This window comes from Pelodiscus sinensis, chromosome 4 (assembly GCF_049634645.1).
Source record: "Pelodiscus sinensis isolate JC-2024 chromosome 4, ASM4963464v1, whole genome shotgun sequence".
NCBI lineage: Eukaryota > Metazoa > Chordata > Testudines > Trionychidae > Pelodiscus > Pelodiscus sinensis.
The window spans coordinates 83,689,256-83,708,168 of NC_134714.1; the positions used below are offsets into that span (position 1 = coordinate 83,689,256).

The 18,913-nt window shown below is 40.3% G+C and overlaps 1 protein-coding gene across 13 annotated transcripts in view; it reads right to left on the reverse strand.

The window, feature by feature from the left end:
- Positions 1–2,216, reverse strand: part of PHF21A (PHD finger protein 21A) — a 287,213-nt gene extending 284,997 nt beyond the window's left edge. For 4 of the 13 annotated variants that reach the window (XM_075927572.1, XM_075927567.1, XM_075927568.1 and 1 more), the window contains exon 1: positions 1,620–2,211. The gene's annotated coding sequence lies outside the window, so the exon portion shown is untranslated. The other 9 variants (XM_075927575.1, XM_075927581.1, XM_075927576.1 and 6 more) reach the window with 4 other exon arrangements.
- Between the last annotated feature and the right edge of the window lie 16,697 nt (positions 2,217–18,913).

Genomic DNA, 18,913 nt, shown 5'->3' on the forward strand with positions numbered 1-18,913 from the left:
ACTTATGAACACACGCTGATAAAATTTTTGCACTCATCCAAATTAATGTGTGCAAATGTAGCTGTGTCACTATTAAAATGTTAACATTCTTTACTTCACTAAGAAGTACTTGAGTTGCCCATATCAGATTTTTCCCTCACTCAGAACTATTGTACACAGCAAAACACAACATGCCAATTATTGTCCCCAATAGGGTATCTTTTTTAACTCAGTCACTAGTGTGATAAAATATGAAAGTTCATGTCAAGTTCAGTGCCAGGGCCTAAATAAGCATCAAGTAAAAGAAGTTCACATTTATAATTATAAATGTATATGTATAAAACTTCTAAGGGTTCACCATTACTTTAAATAAAAAAGTGGGGTCATATTGAATAGATACTCTATTTTCATATCTAAATAAAGAATATTCTAGCAAGTGACTGAACTATGATGACATCTGTAAACTAAGGGGGAAAAAAACATTAGCAACCATGCCCCATCAAAAGAATTAGGAACTTGGAAGTTATTCAATTCAAGCATATTTGCACCCTATGCAGTCCACATTCATTTTGTGTAACACCAAGTGAACAGAAGTTGAATGAAGGACTCCATGTGCGGATCCAATATAAATCCATATAAATCTAACAGTGCAGTCTTACAAGCACACTCCACGCTGAAAATGTGGTCAGAAAGAAAGAAATCCTATCAACAGCGAAGCTCAGAATAATAAAGACGCAAACTGAAAAAGAAGTCATGAGAGGAGCGTGCACAACGGGACTAGACCAAATGGCAGAGTCCCACACACAGCCCCACTCCTCCTACACACACACACTGAGAGAAAAATGGAAGAAAAAAGGTACAGGTCTCTAATCATTGCAAATATGTGCCAAAGTAGGAGTGTGAAATCCCAGAGGTGTCCTTCCACTGAGCTTTGTACCTGTGCAAGAAGGGCAGATCCAGAACGAGGGGGACAGGAGATACTTCTGAATTACAAGTTGCAGAAGCGGAATTTTCCCAGTGCTGCTCTGTCCACAAAGGCAAATTAAAGCAAAAAAAAAAAAATCCTGCAGTAGCCGCTTTACTACAATTTTTCAATAATCAAAGCAGCATCGTTTCAAAGATATTAATAAAACTCCCCTATCAGCATCACAGAGAAAAATCAAACCAACGGCAAAGGGCCTGGAAATAATCGTTCTGAAGAAAACCAGATAGGAGGGGATAAACCTCCCTCCCCCACCCCATCCCCAGTGCAATGTGTCATCTCCTTCCCCCTGCTGCTCACCACAACCCCAATGTGTCACCCACCTCCATCTCTCGCTCCCCCTCCTCAGAAACTTATTTCAGTGCATGCAGGGGCGGGAGAAAGGACACGGCCCCCCTCGGGCTCTACCCCCTTGGGGGTCGGAGGCCTGGGATGGAGGGTTACACTGAAGTTGTTGCTCCTTGGTTCCAAGTTGGCTGAAGAGTCCTATGTAGACGGCTCCTCCCCCCACACCCCAGCTATCCTCCTCCACCCTCCCCCAACCAACTCCCTGAGACACAGACAGAAAAGCACGGGGGAGGGACAGAGCCACTCATAGAAAAGAGCAGAAGGAGAGAATAGGGAGGAGGAGGAGAATCCAAAAGGTGGGATACTACACCCTGCTGGTGGTGCTGCTGCTGGTGGCTGGCTGGGGTCCCCCTGGCAGGACCTCTCTCTGAGGGGGAGGGCTCTTCTTCATAGGGGGAAGGTGCAGCGGCTCCTCTGGGCCTCCCTGTCCCCCTCTTCTGGGCTCCTCTCTCCTCCTCTCACTTTCTTTAATCTAAGCTGGGAGTGGAAGATGGTAGGTTGCTCCCTTCTCCTCCTCCTCTTCTCTCTCTCCTCTGGGAGGTCCTTTTCCTTCCCCCTCTCCCCGGGGGGCTCCTCCTGCAGGGGGCCGCAGGGGGCGGACGGGAAGAAAGGAACGAAGCAGAAGAGGCGCAGGAGAAGAGAAACTGTGACACAAAAACAAGCCGAGAAGCTGAACTCTTCTTCAATCCCATTCACCCGGCCCGGCCGCAGCACCCGCTCGCCCGGATCACTCCGCCGCCGGCCTCCCTGCCTGCCTGGGGCGCGCGCCCGAGCTGCCGCTGCGCGCGCCCGACGCGCTCTCACAGCTACTCCGGCTCTGAAGCGGGGAAGGGGAGGAGGCGAAGGAGGAGACGGGGGAGGCCACAGAGATGGGAGGCGAGGCGGGCTCCCCTCCCCGGGACCCCATGCCGCCTCCCTGGGCGCGAGGAAGGAGGGGTCGTCGGCCTCCGCAAGGGGGGAGGGAGGGTTCGCTGGCTCCTCCTGGGGGGACTACTTGACGTGTTGGTGCGGCGAATTTATTTCCCTTTGCCTAAGGAACGGGCTGTGCTACGGCTCCCATTGCCTAGGGAAAAAACCCGGATGTAAAGTGAGTGAAACTAAAGTAGAGTGAAGTAGGGCAGCAAACTCTAGTGGAGCAGCAGCGGGGGAGGGAGGGAGCATGCACCGGGGCAGGCAGCAACGGGAGAGCCTCACAAGCATCCTCACCCCAGTGCGCAAGGGGCTGTGCGCAGAAAAGCCGATGCACGAAGGCAAGGAGAGAAACACAAGCATCCTCACCCCAATGCAAAGGATTCTGCACAGGAAGCTGATGCACCAGGGCACTAGCAGAAGCACAAGCATCCTCACCCCCAATGTAAAGGGATTCTGCACAGGAAGTTGATGCACCAGGGCAGGAAAAGAAACGTAAATACCCCAATGTAAGGGGCTTTGCACAGGCAGTTGCACTCAAGCAGCAGCAACATAAGCATCTTCACCCTCCTGTAAATTATTTTGCATAGGAAGCCGATACATCAGGGCAATAGGAAAAAAACACAAGAATCGTTACCCCCAATGCATGGGGCTTTGCACAGGAAGTTGATGCAACAGGGTAGCAGGAGAAGCATAAGAATAATCACCCCCAGTGCAAAGGGCTCTGTACAGGAAGCTGATGCATAAGGGAAAAAGAAGAGGAGAAACACCAGCATTCTCATCCCAATTCAAAGGACTCTTTGGTAATGCACCAAGGCAGGAGGAAGAGAGGACAAATTCATACATCCTTATTCCCAAAGCAAATTATAATCTCCCAGGAGCAGCCATCCTCTATCCACAACAAACTCCTAGCTCTTTGGCATATTAATTTTAGAATTAGTACACACATTTACTTAGGATGCTGGGAGGATTTCATCTTCTTACCTTCACTGCTGCTCTTCTTTCCCATTAATGCGCTTGGTTTTGTTTTTTAAGTCATTTATTTTCTATTCTTTAGTTCTTGGTGACGCTACCATTTGTTTTCATACTTTATTGAGTAACAGAAAACAGAAATAATCTATTTTTCAAAACCAGTGGAAATTTAAATTAAAATTTCAGGAGGAAGCAAATAGTTAATTATATTGATGTTGTTACAGTAAGAGTTATATGTGAGAGACAAATGAGGGAATCTGGTTATTTTAAACAGCAATATATAGAAAATATAAAGAAATTCAATTCTTTTTATACAAACTAAGTGTGTAATGTATATATTTAAAATAAGAATGAATGGGGGCAGGGATGAGCTTTTTGTTATATGTTTGTACAGCACCGAGCACAATAGGGCCTAGATCCATGACTAATTCTCTTAGGTGTCACAAGAATATAAATAATGTGCTTGTAAAGTATTAATCTTTATGTTTATAATATTTTAGCAAAGTTAACACATACCCTTCTCACATGTATCCATAGATTGTAAAATTATCATGTATTCCTCAAAAATATTTGAACCTTACCTTGCCCATCTGAGTCATCATTGCTGAATCTGTGGGGCTATTCATTTGCTAAACACTGTGGGATTCTCATAAATGTTGACAAAGTCAATTTTTCTTGTAATTCAAAAGTGGTACTTTTTAAGAAGTGCTCATGTTGTTTTATTTAACATTATCACTTTTCTTCACAAATTGTAAATGTGTCTATCATCTCTGCAGATGTTTCAGGAAGCCAGGATGAACTCATTATTCTGTTGTGAAACTAAATCCATAAAGCAGTCATGATGAGTAACTCTGGGACTCATTGTAATTGGGTAGTAATATACAGTTTTATCATCTAGAGAATTCATATGTGTTTAAAGAGAGTGGGGATTTACCAGAATGCTTACTATCAGAAGTGTCTAAAAAATTGGGCTGCCATGGTATTGTTAATTTAATTAGCTGCTGATTTTTTCCAGTGCTTTTCAGTCAGTTTCTGATGTTGCCAACTCATGATTTAATCACAAGTCTCGCGACATTTCTTAAAGCCCTCACTTTTTGAGTCATATGATGATGACAGAATATCAGCTTTTGTTTATTTGTAAGTACATTTCTAGTCTGTGAGATTGTGGATACAAGCTTGAAAACAGCCTAAAGGCTCAAACAGTAGGCAAATGAAAAGATTAAAAATAAACTTGTGATTTTGGGGGTCTTGACATGATTTTTAATGTTTGGGGCTGGCAATACTAAAAGATGAAGACAGAGAACATTCCAAGTTGTGTTTTTACAGTGGTTATTGGCATTGTTTGGATGTCTTGAGAATCAACAGGTGAAGTCAAATGTTTATGATTGCCAAAAAATCTAGATAGTCATTGCAGAATATGATCTAGATTATTGTGACAGGAATGTATTAATTATATAATATTTTATTAAATTCTGTCCATTTAAAATAAATATTTTCTTTTACTTTATACATATCTCTCTTTAGTTTATGCCGTCTATAACAACCAAATATAGCACTAAACATTCAGATGGGATGATCATGTTAACCGCTCTTAAATTCTGCCTGAACTTATTTGGCCTGGACTGGGACTTTTCAAGAGACATAAAGTAGTTAGGTCTGATGTACACCTAAATCTCTGGTCAACCTAGATTTGTCACTTCCGGGTGTGAGGAATTCACATTCCTGGGAGACATAATGAAGGTGGCCTAAGCACTAGAGTGGACACTACTACAGGTTGAACTTCTCTAGTTCAACATCCTCGGGACCTGACCAGTTTCAAACAAGAGAATATGTCAGACCACAGGAGGTCAATATAGTCTAGCAGCATTGCCAACCCTTCCACAGCTTACTAGGCTCTGAGAAGACATGTAAATTACAGCTAAATGACAGCAGCACAAAACATTGAGTGCCAGGACTGGTGGCTGTAAACGAACTTTATGGGACCGTGGGAAACTTGGCCACACTCATGATAAGTGGACATCTGGCTAATTAAAGTCATGCCAGACTACGGATGTTGCCAGATCAGAGAGTGCCAAACTAGAGAGGTTCAACCTATATGTTAATGGAAGAACTCTGTGAACCTAGATACTGCCTCTCAGAGGGGGCGGATTAAGTACAACAACAACAAAAATAAACCCCCACCACTGTAACCTCCACCTCTACAATATAGCTATGTCTAGACTGCAGAGCTTTTCTGGGATACTGGAGGTATCCCGGAAAAGGTCTGCCTCATCCAAGGAATGCGTCCACTTTTTCGGAACAGTTTCTGAAAAAGCAGATGTGTTCTTTCAGAATTCCTTTATTCGTCTTAGTGAGAGGAATCAGGGATGTTCCAAAAGAGGAGTTTTTTCTGAAATTTGGCTCCGTGTAGATGGGCCAAATTTCGGAAAATCCTCTTTCAGAAAAAAAGCAGAAAAAGATACACAAATTGCGGTTCACAATTTGCATATCTTTTTCCGACTTTTCTCTGCAGTATAGACATAGCCTATGACACCACAGCAGCATAGCTATATAATAGACAGATACTTAAAGTCTCAATGACTTACATTAACATCAGAGCAGATTATGGGTGTTCAGATCCTGTAGATCAGGGAAACTGTCCTTAGTTAATGTGTATACTTAATTACTATCGTCAGTTGTTGTGGGAAAGCTTTGGCAAAAAGGTGAGTCAGTGTATTCTAAAAATAGGCTTGGGGTCATTTTGACTCTTGTGTTTGGTTCTGTTTAGAACTATATGAAGGACAGCATATTTCATCTATTTTTTTGAGTTAAAGGAAACCTAGTGATGATGAAATATATGGTTAGTGGGTTTACTCTTTTGAGTTGTCATATGCAGTTTGAATAAGTTATATCATGTAGAAATGAATGCGGTTCTACTAATTAGTTTATCCTTTGTAAATTAAGGAAATTGGACAAAGTCCACCAAAGAACATTTACATGTACTTGAAAATTACTCATAGGAAGAACATAAATATTGTGTGGTTTTGAAGTAATATATATTCAATACCTTAATTAATATCTAGGAATAATGTCTTTCATCTTCTAATAGTATGTGCAAGGAGACCCTATCTGACCATTCTACATACATAATTGTAACCGTCTAAACATAGTGTCGACAGATAGTAATGATCAGAAGGAATTCTGTTAAGAATTTGTAAAGTCCTTCATGTTTCTAAATCTGTGATTTAAAAATTAAAATGATCTCATCAACCTCATTACTAGAAATGTAAATGAAACTATCAATGGTAGAATCTTCCATGGATGGCTGAGCATAATTCCCAAGAGCATTAATGGTGACTTCATGCTTGTAGTAAGCTGATTATATCCCAAGGTGTCCAGATAAAGCTTTAAACACATTGATTATTATGGTATATTTTGTTCACATACATGTACCTGTGGTGGGTCATTTGCAGTAGCAGCATAGCCATCCCAGACAACATTTATCTGAAATTTTAAAAGAACACTTTGTGACTATTAGTCTCTTTTATTTTCTCTATTAGTGTGCAAGAGAAGTTATGTCCCTCATCCCAAAGCAAACTTTTGTTGCTGTTCATTAAAATTCAAATTTCAATCCATGCAAATATTACACTTTCTCTGCTAAATGTCAAAGATATAATGTAACCAGGCAAATTCCCTTCCAAGTATATTTCCTAAAAGCTCTGTCACATATGGGCTTGATCTAAAGCCCATGGAAGTCAGTGGAAAGACTTTTATCTCAAGGAGGTTTGGATCAAAACATATATGAACAACTGCCCCCCAATAACACTGCTTTTCATATTTAAGTGTCTTCTTATCAGTTTGGCAGCAAACCAAAAGGGAATAGCCACATTAAGAAGATGAAACATGAATGTGGATCTCTGAAAATCAATTAATTAACATTTACTTTTTAAAAGTGATAAAAATTACATAATCTAATGAATGCCACTGTTATTCTCCACTTCACTCCCACATCCCAGGTAATAATGGAATAATGCTGGTATTTGGGACATTTAAAGCAAGATTGGAGAAAACACTAGTTAGTATACCTGTAGAGAGCAATCTTGCAGTAAACGTCATTTTAAAAGTTGTCAATGAAGTAGATTAGAGGTTCCCAAAATGTGGACCTTGGAGAACTAGTTTTGAGATCCTGGAGAGCTGGCTGATCATTTGGCATTTTCTCCCGCTTTCCAGTGGCTAAACTAGTATTAAAAGAAGTTTAGTATTAAAAACTAGTATTAAAAAAAGGCCTGCTTCAAAGGCCTTTTAAGACTACACTTGAAAGAGAATCCTCTGAACTGCTTAAATTCGACACTTTACACTTAAATTTGAATAAAGACTCTAATTATCTTTCCCATTACAAAGATAGCTTCCCCAATTATCACCTCTATTATCATTAGCCCACAGACATTTACCTCCCCCCCATCCCGCTTCTGTTCTGAAATTTTATTTGTCCTTTTCATATGTGTTCATTTTTTTTTAATTGTATCCTTTGGTATATATGGTTGTGACAATTTTCTTCCATTATTTGATCTGAGGAAGTGGGTCTGGCCCACAAAAGCTCATCACCTAATAAACCATCTTGTTAGTCTTTAAAGTGCTACATAGTCCTGTTTTTTTGTAAAAGAAGTTAGAATACTTTAAACACTCTCCTAATGTCATACATCTATGTCAGTTTACAGGGATGTTATGTGATTATGAATAGGAAAGGCATGTTCCATGTTTGGGAAGGGCAGCATTCACAAAATGAAAAGTTTGGGAATATGTAAACCTTTCCATCTCTATATTATGTGTGTGACAGTATCTCGCAAGGATTCATGCAAAGGCTTACCTTCACATACAAATCTTCCCCTTCCCAGTCAAAGGGTAGGTCTTCTGCCTCCACTGCACTATTATATCCTTGTATTTCTGAGGATGTATCGAAGAGAGCTTGAGTGAATCCAATATAGTAGCAGTATATTATTCCTGCTAAAATGGCAATGCACCTAAGACTGAGCTAACATTGTTTTATCCCTCTCCTCAAGTCCCTTGCAGGGGTAGTGGCAGGAGCAGAAAACCTTATCAGTGCAACTCCAGTGGAATAATGCACCTGTGCTTGTGGATTCACAGAATCTGAGCAGATCCATGAAATACATAGGCTATTTCTACAGAAGGGATAGCTCAAATTTAAAGCAATGATTTTTTAAACATTCATGAGATTTCTCACCCTAGAATAGGGGGTGAGGAACCTAAGGCACCAGGGCCATATGTGGCTTCTGGCTTCCCTGGATCCATCTCCTGAGGCTCAGGACTCCCCCACCCCACTGCATTGGGGAACCCACACTGGTGCTCCAGCTACCCCATGGGGTTGGAGCACACAAAATCTACTATCCTGGCCTCATTAGGCTGTGCTGTGCAAAGGGAATGTGGTGTGCTTCTCAGTCCACATCAGTGAGGATTTGGGATTTTTTTTTGTCTCTTACTTACTCCGATTTTTCAGTGGGTCAACAGCTCAGACCCAAGAAAAGTTCCCCACCTCTGCCCTGGAACCTTGTCTTGCAAATCTTTCTGAGAAAGCCTCTTAGAAGCCTTTCTCTCAATCGGTTAGTGGTTCATGTTACAGAAGATGCCATTTATTTTTTTACAGTAGGTGTTGGAATTCTTAGTCAATTAAAGAAATTGACTGACTATTCTAGAATATGTACTAACAGAGTGTTAGATTTTAAGACCAGAAGGGACCATTATGATCATCTAGTCTGATCTCCTATGACACAGGCTACAGAACTTCACACAGTAGTTCTGTATCAAGTCTACAACTTCTGGGTTACTCAGGCCTGCTCTACACTAGGACCTTAGTCCAAAATTAGCCCCTGAAATCCAAGGTAGATTTTCTAAGTGATGTGTCCACACTACAAAGACTGTTATTCTGGAACAAAGGAATTCAAACTCTGTAGTTCTGCTCTTCACAAGGAGTAATGCTATTTCCAAACTTGTAAGTCCAAAATAATGTTAGTGTAGATGCTCCGGTGCTGCCAGTTTGAACTATTTGGCCTACGGGCAGCTCCTGGGGGAATGCTTCCTGGGCTCTGAGTCCAAGGCAGGCTCCGTTAATGTGGACATGCTACTTCAGACTACATTTGATTCTTCCCTGTAGTGAGGACTCAGAACTTCAAATTTGTAAATCGGGTTCCCAGAAGTCAAACTTAGTAAATTCAAAATAATCGCTTAAGCCGTGTCCAGACTCAGGGGTTTTTTCGGGAAAAGTAGCCTTTTCCCGAAAAAACTTCCCCTGCGTCCAGACTCAAGCCGCGTTCTTTCGAAATTATTTCAAAAGAACGCGGCTTTTCTTTCGATGGCGGTAAACCTCAATTTACGAGGAAGAACGCCTTCTTTTGAAAGTTCCTCTTTCGAAAGAAGGCGTTCTTCAATGTAAAGAGGCCGTCTTCGAAAGAGAGCATCCAGACTTGCTGGGTGCTCTCTTTCGGAAAAGCGGATTTCTCTTTCGAAAGATCCGCCTGCAGTCTAGACGCGATCTTTCGAAAGAGGCTCTTTCGAAAGATGCTTTCGAAAGAGCCTCTTTCGAAAGAAGCCTGCAGTCTAGACATAGCCCTAGTGTAGCAAGGCCCCCAGGAATATCTTTCTCCATATAAATGAAGCCTTAATGCCAAGGGAAACACAAACACCTAGTCTGGCAATTCCAGTCTCATACGAGTACCAAAGGACTAACAAGATCTAGACTAACAACGTCATCTGTCCTTAGGGATCAAGCTGATATTTTTAGAAAGATCTGAGCAATCATAAGGGAGACACTGTTCAGGACTTTTAGGTGAAGGGCTCTACTGGATAAGACTGCATGCAACACTGTTTAAAATTACAATTAAATATTATCTGTTTACCAATATTTGAAAGATTTCAGTGAATAAGTATTAATTTTTAAGCATGAGGTATGAAATAAACCATAAGAACAATTACCAGAAAGAAGGCACTCAATGCCCAAATTTTGTGTTTATTAAACAACAAATTATCTGATAATTCAAATAGTTTTGTAGCACTTGTTATCACACTACACGTTGTTAGTGGTAATAGAGAGGCTAACTAGTAATCACGGTGAATCCAGATCCTGCAAATAACATTCCCGCAGATCCTATCAATAGACTGGTTTGATCCATTTCCTCTACATTTGAAAAGTTCAGCAGGGAAAACAAAGAACATTAAGGAAATGCAATGATTACAAATAACCCCATTTCAAGGGTTTTAAGAGCTCACAAAGGTGAAATGACATTTTTTATACAAGATCACTTATATAAATAAGCAGAAGGCCACATCAGTAAACCAAAGACACAGATGTATCACTAACAGTCAGATTCTGTGCATAGGCAGACAACCATCTCAACACACAAACAAAAGAAGTAGACAATAATACACATGGGAAAATTACCCCATCTACAAACAGTAAAATACATTCATAAGAAAAGACTACACCAACAGACAGTACAACACATTCTACCACTATGCCATTTGTTAAGCACTGGCAGTATACTTACCATTATACAAAATGCACATAAAAACACAAACCATGCTTTGGGGGGGCTTACTATTTAAAATAAAGTTACAGAGAAAACAAGATGTACTGGAAAATTGATAGGTGATAATTTCATTTTTAATTACTTTAAATCTTAATGTTGATCAAAGTTTCCAAAAATGTAGGCCTAACATATGGCTCATAAGTTCTACAACCAAGTTCACTTGGTTGTAGAACTAAGCCCTAGTCTACTAGGGAGTTATTTCAAAATAACTCCCCTTATTTCAAAATAACAAGTGGAGTGTCCACACTACCAAGCCCATTATTTCGAAATAAGGGACTGATGATTTCAAAATAACTTCTGCTTTCCATGAGGAATAATTCTTATTTCAAAATAGTTATTTCAAAATACTGGCAGTGTAGACATTCCACTGCTGCTATTTCTAAGTAACTACTTCCCAGAGTAATTCAAAGTAATTACTCCCCAGTGTTTCCTGGGGCTCTAAGTCGAGGTAGCATGTCCTCATTAAGGGAGCCTGCCTCAGACTACTTTTGAGGCTTCCCTGTAGTGTGGAGATGCTATTTCAAAATAGTTATTTCAGGAGTTATTTCAAAATAATTTACTAGTGTAGACATGCCCTAAGTGGCCTGATTTTCAAATGTCCTGAGTAAGTAAAAATCAAGCCACTTCTATTTAAGTGCCTAACTATAGTCTTCAGAGCCTAAGTTTAGGCATCCAGTTCTGAAAACCTTGGTCATTAATTTTATCTCACTCTCTGTATCTTTCCTCTTCTTATATAATGTTTGAATGAGAAGAAAGTTGATACAATGTTTAACATATGAAAACATCCTGGAAGAAGTATGTCAAATTTACTTTTTTATACATCATCTATCACTTTGGTATTTGGGACAGAAAGGTCATTAAAAATCAGTACAGAGGGCAGAGACAGGAATAGAAGAAGGAAACGAAAGGTGCAAGGACATTAGCACCACTGATGAAATGATTGTAGCTGAACTACTGTGCAGCTCCCTGAAATTCAAGTTATCTACAGGGAGGAGTCAGTTCATTGGAGGAATTTAAACAGAGGCATGGAATGGTGTGATATATGGGTGAAGAAGATAATTTTAGTATTGCATTTTGGACAGGCTGGAAGAAGCAAAGTGGAAATCAGGAAGGTCAAAGAAAAGGCAATGTAAGTAAATACATAAGGAGTAAATCCATTATGTAAGAATGTGTCTTTTTACTTAGTCATGTTTCATAGTAGAACTGCACTATAAAATAAAATGGGCATAGTCACATTATATGTTTATATATAATTATGACTACACCCATATAATTTCATTAATAATTTATTTTTATTATGTTCCAATAAAAGCCTATATTATAGGAAAGTTATTACGATTAGAAAGTCAATCACACCGCAGTTATAAAAGGCCACAGTTAAGGTTGCCTGAGCATGATTTTGGGAGTTCAAAAATAATAATTAATACAAGTAATATAGAAAGATGCATAGGTAATTTTCACACATATATTAACCTCTTTTATGTAGCTTTCTCAACCAATAACAAATTGCCATTCGCTAGATGGTGGAAATTAATTAAGAAACTTTTTTTCCCAAAATGCTATAAGATGCTCAGATTTGATCCTATTAGATCCACTAACTGTTACTTTGGCTATATTGTAGTGAACCAGATGAAAGTCTCGAATGATTTCAGTACATTGCAAAATGCAAATTTCCAGTGATATAGCGAGATTCTGCTCACTTTATTCACGAGTGAAGTCAGTTAAACCATTTTAATGAGTAAATTGAGTAAAATTTGGTCAGTCATGAAGTTGTTGTTTAAAAAAAAAAATCAGTATAAGTTTCTACTTTGTTTATATTTGCCTGCATTATATAACTGGCTTCATTTTGTGACTCCCTAGTTATATGGTGTCTTTACCTCACAAAAACTAAAAGTTTACTACACTGCATTAGCATTCTGTTTATATTTATGAAAATGGAAGACAACTTTTTTTAATAAAAAGAGAAATAACTCATTCTATGAAATATGGATAGGTCTGTTTGAAGACCTTGTGAAATTTTTTACCCATTAATTCTTACAAATTCAACTGGTGTCAACATACTTACAGTTTTCAAAACAATATTTCCTGGAATTAAGAGAGAAGTTGCACCAGAATGTTGATTGCTTTATGACAGAAATTCCCAAGTTCTGATCTGTGAAATCATGGGTGCACTGGTGTTTTGCAAAGAGCTATCTTGTTATTGGTGCAACATCATCCTGGTTTCCATCTGCTTTTATGCCAGCCTGGGTATCCAGGCTCTTAAATGCAAAGAAGTTGGAAATAAGGAGGACTCAAACTATCTTCCTCCATTAGGGCACTGCTTCATTGAGAAGCTACTGATCAGGAAATGTGTGTTGAAGGGAGAAGGCAACAGGCAATGAGTCAGCATATCCAAGGGAGAAAGGAATTAAGTGCCAGGGAAAGCCTGCAGCAGGAAAAGGGGATCATATAGCAGAGAAGTATATGCAGAGGAACAGGGAGAGAGAAAAGGAACAAACTGGATGCAAGGAGGAGATGACAGGAAAGGCAAACGCTGATATGTGGATACAAATCACTAATGGCATTAATGGCAATTAACTATCAAATAATTTCCTAACACTACTTTTCCATGAAAACAATTGTTTTAGTGACAATAGTAGCATTATTGGATTATGAGTGAGAAATAATCATGGAGAACAGGTGATAGGAATAAGGAGAGAGGTTGTGCAAGATATGACTTTATTAAAATGTAGTCCCACATTCTGCTGTCTTATATATGATAACATATCCAAAAAGTGTCATCTTCTCAAGGTTACATTTGTATGAATCATAACAAAATAGTACATGAAGTAGTTAAAGTTTGTAAATTGCTTTGCAGATATTCAGATATTCAAATTTTGAAAAAGAAAACAGTTAAGATCATGAGGCAAACTGTGGGAGGAGCAAAAGGAAGAAAATGCCCCACCCCAGAGTCAAGTGCTCCTCCAGCAGCAGGCCCTGAGCAGGGAGAGGAAGGGGCATGGCCAGCGCCTCTTCCAGGAGGACACTGCAACATGCAGTGTCATGTCCCAGTTGACTGAGAGAGCACCTGGCTGCGACTAGGGTGGCCAGATGGTTTAACCAAAAATACCGAACACCCTGCTCCCCCAAAAAAACCCACCAGGGAAAAAATTCTGTTGAGAATAAAAAAGGGAAGACCAAAGCTGTTAAGCAAAAAAAAAAAAAAACCAAAAAACCCAGCGTGGCCCCTTTAACAAACAATTTTGAGGCTTTTTGGTCCTAACAGGCTGCCGGCGGCCGTCCACCATCTTGTCTTCCTGCTCCGGGCCAGACAGCTCCTCTGCAGAACCAAGTAAGCACCCGGGATTTTTGCCTCCTGGCCAGGAAAAAATCAGAAAATACCGAACATTTTAGGTGTCCGGTATTTTCTGAATTTTTTTACCAGACAGGAGGTGAAAATACCTTACTGTCTGGGTCAATCTTGGACATCTGGCAACCCTAGCTGCGACAGGCTGCCCCCCATGCATGCTCAGCTTCTGGGGACAGTAGCTAAGCAAGCCCCGCCCCCCCTCTGATTTGCTCAGCCACTGTCCTGCAGCCAGGCACTACTCTGGGCAGCTGCTGTGCTGCAGTAGTGGCTCCAGGGCATGGCTATTAGGAAGAGCAGCCAAAAATGCCAGGGGGAGCCAGTGCAGAAGGAAGATAGTGCCATCCCCCAGGTAACATGGGATGGGCAATGGTCAGGGAGAGCACAGGGAAGTCACGTGGGGAGGCACCAGCCGTCTTAACATGCTTCACAAAAGATAGATTGTGCCAGAGCAACATTATTTCCTTTGATAAAAAGATAACTGATTTTTTTACACAACAGAAGTGAAGTATATCTAATTTAACCTGGATTTCAGTAAGGCATTGGATACAGTTCCACATGGGAAATTATTGGTTAAACTGGAGAAGATGGGGATTAATGTGAGGCTAGAGAAGTGGATAAGAAACTGATTAAAGGGGACATTACTACAGGTCATACTAAAAGGTCAATTGTCAGACTGAAGAGAGGTTACTAGTTGAGTTCCTCAGGAATCAGTCTTGGAATCAACCTTATTTAACATTTTTATTACTGACCTTGGCATAAAAAGCGGGAGTGTGAAAATAAAATGTGCAGATGGCACAAAGTTGTGAGGAATTGCCCATATAGAAGAGGACTAGAATATCATAAAAGAAGAGCTAGAGCAATAGAAATGGGTTAAAATTTAATAGAGCAAAGAGCAAGGTCATGTAGTTAGGAACTAACAATTTTTTTCCTTATAAGTTGGTGTCATATCAGTTGTAAGTGACAGAGAAATAGAAAGACATTGATATATTGGTTGATCACAAGATAACTATGAACCAATAATGGCATACAGCCATGAAAAAGCTAATTCATTCTCAAGATGCTCTGGAAAGGTATTTCCAGTAGAGAGAGGGAAGTGTTAGTATCATTGTTCAAGACACTGTTGAAATTCAAGTGTGCCATTTCGGGAAGGGAGGTTACCAGCTAGGTGTGAGAGGAACGCACGGAATGCAAGCACTTTCCCCTCACTCCCTTAGCATCCAGGGAATGGGATGAAAAGCTAGCCACATCCTGGAGCATAAGGCTGCTGCTCCCCAAACATCCGAAATGGTGCCCTTGGTGAGACTTCATCTGGAATACTGTGCACAATTCTGGTCTCCCATGATTAAGAAAGATGAATTCAAACTGGAACCAGCAGAGAGAAGGATTATGAAGATGATCCAACAAATGGAAAACCTACCTTATAAAAGGAGACTCAAAGACTTGTTTAGCCTAACCAAAAGAAGGCTAAGGGAAGATAAGAATACTTGGTATAAATACATCAGAAAGATAAATATCAGAGAAGGAGAGGCATTATTTAAGGTATGTGCCAATGTTGACACAAGAACCATTAGATATAAACTGGCCATTACCAAGTTTAAGCTTGAAATTAGAAAAATGCTTCTAACCATCATATGAGTGAAATTCTGGAACAACCTTCCAATGGGAGCTGAGGGCAAAACACCTAACTTGTTTCAAGACTGAACTTCATAAATGTATGGAGAGAAGGGTATGTTGATACTGCCTACAATAGCATGTAACCCATCTATGACTAGTAGCAGCAAATATGTCCAATGGCCAGTGATGGAGCACTTAGATGGAGAGGGCTCTGAGTTACTACAGCAAATTTTCCCCCCAGATGTCTGGTTGGAGCAGGTCCACATGCTCAGGGTCTAACTGACTGCCATATTTGGTGCTGGGAAGGAATTTTCCCCTGGCATAGACACTAGTTGGTTTTGCCTTCCTCTACAACATGGGACACAGGTCACTTGCAGGTTTTAACTAACATAAATGGTGAATTATCTGTAACTTGAAGTATTTAAATCATTATTTGAAGATTTCAGTAACTTAGCCAGAAGTTATGGGTTTATTACAGGATTGGATATGTGAGAGTCTGTGGCTTGCAACATGCACGAGCTCAGACTGGATGATCATGATAGTCCCTTCTGACCTTAAAATCCATGGCTACGTCTACACTGGCCCCTTTTCCGGAAGGGGCATGTAAATTTCACCAGTCGTCGTAGGGAAATACGCGGGGGATTTAAATATCCCCCGCGGCATTTAAATAAAAATGTCCGCCGCTTTTTTCCGGCTTTTAAAAAAGCCGGAAAAGAGCGTCTACACTGGCCCCGATCCTCCGGAAAAAGGGCACTCTTTTTTAAAAGCCGGAAAAAAGCGGCGGAAATTTTTATTTAAATGCCGCGGGGGATATTTAAATCCCCCGCGTATTTCCCTACGACGACTGGTGAAATTTACATGCCCCTTCCGGAAAAGGGGCCAGTGTAGACGTAGCCCATGAGTATATGAGTTGATGTAAAATATATAAAAGGGCTAAGTATTTCTAAAACATAATTATTGAGATACATAAAGAGACAATTACAGAGAGATACAGGAACCAGTCTTATTCGCTATACCAGCTCTTAACAGTGATTGAGAAGTTACCTTTCTACAAATACCATTTATTATCTGGAACATGTGAACCGAGGTAAGGAGAGCATACAGATGTCACATCTTCAGCAGGCAAGAAGTTTTGGGCAGATACAAGTATGCAATAAAGTGGACTTTCTGAGACAAAACAAGACAAGTTAAAACACTAACAAAATTATTGTTAAAAGGTTATATATTATTTGATTAAATATATACTTTTAAAATTCCTAGGCACATAACCTGAGGCAGAGATTGTCTCATAGGCTACGTCTAGACTGGCATGATTTTCCGGAAATGCTTTTAACGGAAAAGTTTTCCGTTAAAAGCATTTTCGGAACAGAGCGTCTAGATTGGCACGGACACTTTTCCGCAAAAGCACTTTTTTGCGGAAAAGCGTCCGTGCCAATCTAGATGCGCTTTTCCGGAAAAAAGCCCCAATCGCCATTTTCGCGATCGGGGCTTTTTTGCAGAAAACAAATCTGAGGTGTCTACACTGGCCCTTTTGCGCAAAAGGACTTTTGCCCGAACAGGAGCAGCATAGTATTTCCGCAAGAACACTGACAATCTTACATGAGATAGTCAGTGCTTTTATGGAAATTAAAGCGGCCAGTGTAGACAGCTGGCAAGTTTTTCTGGAAAAGTGGCTGATTTTCCGGAAAAACTGGCCAGTCTAGACACAGCCCTTGTGTCTACACAAGATACTTGCCTTTCTTCCATAGGTACAGTAGAGAGCAGAATCTAGCATGACGAGTGGGTGAGGCAGTAATTATATTTCTGGGGTATTCATTCAAGAGTTAAAAAATCTTTGGAGCATTCCTTCCTGACAGAGAAGATAAGTCTTTGGTAGAAATATTAGCCTTGATGAATAAGACAAAAGCCTGCAAATTCTGTTTGCCTGAATGGAGGTAAAATAACTACCATGCATATTTGGGGCAAATGAGAAGAAAATATCCAAAGCCCTGTTCCTCTCAATTCTATTTTTGATCATAACTGAAAAAAATATTTATTCCCAAGAAACAATTGTTTCCCTACCATTTGTAAAGAGCTTACGGATAGGAACTGTTGCACATCACTCCCTCTCTACTATGGAGTCCTTGGAGGGGATCGAATAGCTTGTGTTTATTCATCTTTACTAGCATAACCGGCTGTCAGCAGATTATCTCCTTCTGGCATCGAGATGGCTCCTTTTCACTATAGGCAGCTGCAGAAACAGCAAAGATTTTTGCTGATTTTTGGTTTCCTAGGTCACTATGTCTGCTTTTGGCTGGCTAGTGTGAGCTGTTTGCTGGGGGAACTCCCTAGGAGGCTAAGCTGTATACTGTCTCTGATTCATGTATGAAGAAGGTGGTGGATTAGTTCTTTTTAAAAAAAATCAAATAATTTCTCCCCTCAATACTGGTACAAAAATATACAATATTATCACTTTGCCTTGTCTCACATAAGATGAAATTCAATTATTCCCCCAAAAATGTGTTGAATGTCAGAAATGTCTTAGGCTATGTCTAAACTGCAAAAAAAAGTCGGAGAAAGATACGCAAATTGCAAGCTACAATTTGCATAACTTTTTCTGCTTTTTTTCAGAAGAGGCTTTTCCAAAATTTGGCCTGTCAACCCGGGGCCAAATTTCAGAAAAACCTCCTCTTTCAGAACATCCCTTCTTCCTTATACAATGAAGAATACAGGGACACCGAAAGAACGCATCTGCTTTTTTGGAAACTGTTCCAAAAAAGTGGACACGTTTTCTTGGACGCAGCTCTGCACTGTATACATAGTCTTAGGTGGAGTTGATGCGTTTGATTAGGCTGGGAATACTTAAGGTGTGCTAGGTTGCAAAAGCATTCTCTAATATGAGCTAGGATTGCCTGAGACAGTCTAATATTATTATTTGTTACAGTAGTGTCCAAAAGCCCCAATCTGACCAGAGCCTCATTGTGCAAGGCACTGTACAAAAACATACCACCAGATTTTTCTAGTCTGCTAAGGCTGCTTTGTTTCTTTGAATTCCCTAGCGGGAGAAGTAATTCTGCACTGCTTCTTACCTGGGCCTACGCAGTACAACTAAACACCCAGCTATTTATAAACTACCTATCATTTTAATAACTAAGTGATGGGCTGGGCTGGGCTGGAACTATTGAGCAAAGAAGAAGAGAT